The sequence below is a fragment of the Hippopotamus amphibius genome, chromosome 3, assembly GCF_030028045.1.
Source record: "Hippopotamus amphibius kiboko isolate mHipAmp2 chromosome 3, mHipAmp2.hap2, whole genome shotgun sequence".
NCBI classification, from domain to species: Eukaryota; Metazoa; Chordata; class Mammalia; order Artiodactyla; family Hippopotamidae; genus Hippopotamus; species Hippopotamus amphibius.
In genome coordinates, this window is record NC_080188.1 from 162,149,704 (window position 1) to 162,154,953 (window position 5,250).

General features: G+C 38.9%; 1 pseudogene; it reads left to right on the forward strand.

Annotated features, from left to right (window-relative positions):
* Positions 1–1,198: 1,198 nt before the first annotated feature.
* Positions 1,199–2,401, forward strand: LOC130847847 (heterogeneous nuclear ribonucleoprotein A3-like; annotated as a pseudogene).
* The last annotated feature ends 2,849 nt before the right edge of the window (positions 2,402–5,250 follow it).

Below are 5,250 nucleotides of genomic sequence, written 5' to 3' on the forward strand. Positions count from 1 at the left end.
CAAGTCAAAGCCACAATGAGGTATCACTTCACACTGGTCAGAATGGCCATCATTAAAAAATCTAGAAACAACAAATGTTGGAGAGGGTGTGGAGCAAAGGGACTTCTCCTGCACTGTTGGTAGGAATGTAAGTTGGTACAGCCACTATGGAAAGCAGTTTGGAGGTTCCTTAAAAAGCTACAAATAGAACTACCATATGATCCAGTAATCCCACTCCTGGGCATATACCCAGAGAAAACCATAATCCAAAAAGAAACATTTACCATAATGTTTATTGCAGCACTATTTACAATAGCCAGGACATGGAAGCTACCTAAATGCTCATCAACAAATGAATGGATAAGAAGATGTGGCATATATATACAATGGAATATTACTCAGCCATACAAAGGAATGAGATGGAGCTATATGTAATGAGGTGGATAGACCTAGAGTCTGTCATACAGAGCGAAGTAAGCCAGAAAGAGGAAAACGAATACTGCATGCTAACTCATGTATACGGAATCTAAAAAAAAAAATGATACTGATGAACCCAGTGACAAGACAAGAATAAGGATGCAGATGCAGAGAATGGACTGGAGGACATGAGGTTGGGTGGGGTGGGGGGGTGAAGAGGAAGCTGGGACGAAGTGAGAGAGTAGCATAGACATATATATACTACCAACTGTAAAATAGATAGCCCGTGGGAAGTTGCTGCATAACAAAGGGAGATCAACTCGATGAAGGATGATGCCTTAGAGGGCCGGGACAGGGAGGGTGGGGGGGAGTCGAGGGAAGGAGGGAATATGGGGATATGTGTATAAATACAGCTGATTGACTTTGGTGTACCTCAAAAACTGGTACAAGAGTGTAAAGCAATTATGTTCCAATAAACAACAACAACAACAACAACAACAAAAACCTTGTGCTAAAGGGAAGAAGCCAATCATAAAAAAACAAATATTGTATGATTCCATTTACATGAAATATCTAGATAGGCAAACATATAGTAGACAGAAAGTAGATGCATGTTTGCCTGAAAATATTAAGAGGAGAAGGGCTGGGGGTAAATTAGGAGTAACTGTTAATGGATACAGAGTTTCTTTATGGAGGGACGAAAATATGCTAAAATTGATTGTCACTGATTGTTGCACAAATCTGAATATATTAAAAATGACTAGATTGAACTCGAGTTGGAAGAGGCGAGTCCGGTCTCAAAATGGAGGTAAAACCGCCGCCCGGTCGCCCCCAGCCCAACTCCGGCCGTCGCAGCCGCCGCCGGGGGGAAGGAGGGCCATGATCCAAAGGAACCAGAACAGTTGAGAAAACTGTTTATTGGTGGTCTGAGCTTTGAAACTACAAATGACAGCTTAAGAGAACATTTTGAGAAATGGGGCACACTTACAGATTGTGTGGTGATGAGAGACCCCCAAACAAAACGTTCCAGGGGCTTTGGTTTTGTGACTTACTCTTGTGTTGAAGAGGTGGATGCAGCAATGTGTGCTCGACCACACAAGGTTGATGGGCGTGTAGTGGAACCAAAGAGAGCTGTTTCTAGAGAGGATTCTGTAAAGCCTGGTGCCCATCTAACAGTGAAGAAAATTTTTGTTGGTGGTATTAAAGAAGATACAGAAGAATATAATTTGAGAGACTACTTTGAAAAGTATGGCAAGATTGAAACCATAGAACTTATGGAAGACAGGCAGAGTGGAAAAAAGAGAGGATTTGCTTTTGTAACTTTTGATGATCATGATACAGTTGATAAAATTGTTGTTCAGAAATACCACACTATTAATGGGCATAATTGTGAAGTGAAAAAGGCCCTTTCTAAACAAGAAATGCAATCTGCTGGATCACAAAGAGGTCATGGAGGTGGATCTGGCAACTATGGGTCGTGGAGGAAACTTTGGAGGTGGAAGAGGTAACTTTGGCCGTGGTGGAATCTTTGGTGGGAGAGGAGGCTATGGTGGTGGAGGTGGTGGCAGTAGAGGTAGTTATGGAGGAGGTGATGGTGGATATAATGGATTTGGAGGTGATGGTGGCAACTATGGCGGTGGACCTGGTTATAGTAGTAGAGGAGGCTATGGTGGTGGTGGACCAGTATATGGAAACCAAGGTGGTGGATATGGTGGTGGTGGTGGAGGATATGATGGTTACAATGAAGGAGGAAATTTTGGAGGTAACTATGGTGGTGGTGGGAACTATAATGATTTTGGAAATTATAGTGGACAACAGCAATCAAATTATGGACCCATGAAGGGGGGCAGTTTTGGTGGAAGAAGCTCGGGCAGTCTGTATGGTGGTGGTTATGGATCTGGTGGTGGAAGTGGTGGATATGGTAGCAGAAGGTTCTAAAAACTCAGAAGAAAAGGGCTACAGTTCTTAGCAGGAGAGAGAGCGAGGAGTTGTCAGGAAAGCTGCAGGTTACTTGGAGACAGTCATCCCAAATGCATTAGAGGAACTGGAAAAATCTGCCACAGGAGGAACGATGATCCATAGTCAGAAAAGTTACTGCAGCTTAAACAGGAAACCCTTCTTGTTCAGGACTGTCATAGCCACAGTTTGCAAAAAGTGCAGCTATTGATTAATGCAATGTAGTGTCAATTAGATGTACATTCCTGAGGTCTTTTATCTGTTGTAGCTTTTTCTTTTTCTTTTTCTTTTCATTACATCAGGTATATTGCCCTGTAAATTGTGGTAGTGGTACCAGGAATAAAAAATTAAGAAATTTTTAACTTTTCAATATTTGTGTAGTTCAGTTTTTCTACATTTTAGTATAGAAACTTTAACAAAATGCAGTTTTGAAGGTGTTTCCTTGTGAGTTAACAAGTAAAGAAGATCATTGTTAATTATTATTTTGTATGAATTTTGCTAAAGTTAACTGTAAAGAAACACCTGCTGACTTGCAGTTTAAGGGAAATCTATTCTCCCCATTTCCAAACTATGAAATGAATGGGCTCCGACATGTGGAGAGAACAGATATTTGTATGTTTGCAATGTGTGTTTTAGATAATAGAATTGGGTATTTAAATTAGCATATTTGTGAATTTAATAGCATTAAGATTTACCTTCAAATGAAAAATCTCAAAATTCCTATTTGGTTTTTGTGCATTTTCTTTCAAAATGTAATCATATGATTTTAGTGTATTAGCTTTGCTGAGAGTCCTAGCTGTGTTTAGAACATCTCCATTCTGCATTCACCTTGGTCACATGTGCACTGCTGCCATAGTTTTATTTGGGTGTAAAGAATGTCTACTGCCCTCTGTTTAAATTCTGGAAAGGGGTAGTGAATGTTTTCCCTTTCCTCTTACCTTAAGAAACATTCTTAAAATCTTCAAAATACAGGACCACTAAGCCTGCTGTATCTGAGCAAATTAGTGGCTACTTTTTTCCCCCTTTTTAAAGCACAAGAGGCCCATAAATCTTCAATTATTTTCCTTGGTTTAATATATATATTTTTGATACATGTTCTCAGAGCAAGAGAATAAAAATCATGTATTGTTGAACACTTAACTGGCTGGCATGCTTTCCTGTTTGTACCCTCTGCATTTTACTGGATGAAACCAAGGATAGGCTAGATTATAATCATCCCAAATGATTACTGCAGTAGAAGTGTAGCACAGTTGCTTAGTACAAACAAGCTTTTCACTTCCCCAAGACCTGAATTCAAATTTGGACAGTCAGAGTTTGTACTCACTTAAAATCCCAAAGAACACACTGTTATTCCATGTGTATGCTTGAACCTGAATTTGTGTTGGTATGAGTTTACAATTTGTTTGGAAGACCCTTGTTGAGTTTTAGATAATAAGGTCAAAATATACATAAACCAATGTCTACTGTTTTGCGCCAGCTAGTGCTTAAAATTTCATTCGATCCCTAAGTATGTGCCCTGCTGTTGTTATTTCTTTGGCAGTTGAACGTTGGATTTGAGATTCTTATTTTTGTTTTAAGAAGTACTAAGCAAAACAAGCAATAAAAGGGGGGATGGGGCATGCTAGTGTTTGAATATGCTCTCGTTGCTCTAATTCTGTGCCTCTGTGCATCACTATTTGGATGCATGCAGTGCCAGCATGGAAATCGGTCTTCACAGACACTGCAGTTTCCAGAAAACACTCACAAACCAATAAATGTAACAGACAACATTCCATTTGTTAATGGACATATGTGAATAAGCAGTGTAGAAAATAGGCTAATTATTAGAAAATGGTTAAGACTTTAACAACTTCAAGAGTGGTTATATAAATGGACACTGTCGATGTTCATAACTTAAACCTGGGTACCTGGTCAAAATAATGCTTGGGAAACATTTTATTAAAATTAAGCTAAATTGTAACAACAACAACAACAACAAAAGACTGAGTTGTACACTTAAAAAAAAAAAGGCATTGGATTTGGTACTCAAAAACCCCAATGACTTCTGAGCTACTGAGCTGAAGGAAGCACTAGAAGAGGAATGTAAAAAATAAAAATGAGAGAAAATTATGGGTCTCAGGTTGTTTTTTGTCAAAGGTTCAACTGAAATTGAAGAAGAAATAAAAATTAAACTGAAGGCATTAGAATTCAGAGTTGCAAACTGGTAGGCTAAATAAATCCAGAGGTCTTATTGATTAATTTATTTTGTCTTTATAATTTTAGTAATTAGAACATTTTATTTAAAAGATTGAAATGTCTAGTTTTTCTTGAAAAATCAGAGGTTTAGTTAACACAAGGCCTGCATTCTGATGGCAGTGATGATTTGAGCTGGGTGATTTTGCCTCTTCTAAATGGAACCAGCACTCTCCAATTGGCCACAGTCCCCACCCCTCCCTCCTGTGCCTTATTCATATACTACTGCCAAGTCTCTGTAGGGACTTGAGTTTGCAACCACTGTTTTATCTGCTTTGTGACTTGTGATATTGATTTAGCCCTCAATATATCATTGGGTTTTACCAACTGTAGGAGTTACATGGGATTTTATATCCATTCATTAATTTGAAATATTAATTGAAGATTTCCATTTTGCTGAGCCTCTGGGCCCTAAGGTACAGTAGTGAACAGAATAGGTAAGCTCCCTGCTTACATTCTAGTGGAGAGGCAGACATTAAACAAGCCAGTCAATTAACGAACAATGATTTCAAATAGTTTTAAGAAAAGATCAACAAAGTTGTAAGAACAGATGAAGAAAATCAGAGCGCTGTGAAAGAGTGTAAGACTGAGGTTTAGGCGTGGGAGTGGAGACTAATGGGATGTCAGGCAAGACCTCACCTATGATAAGAGGAAATCAACTGGGCA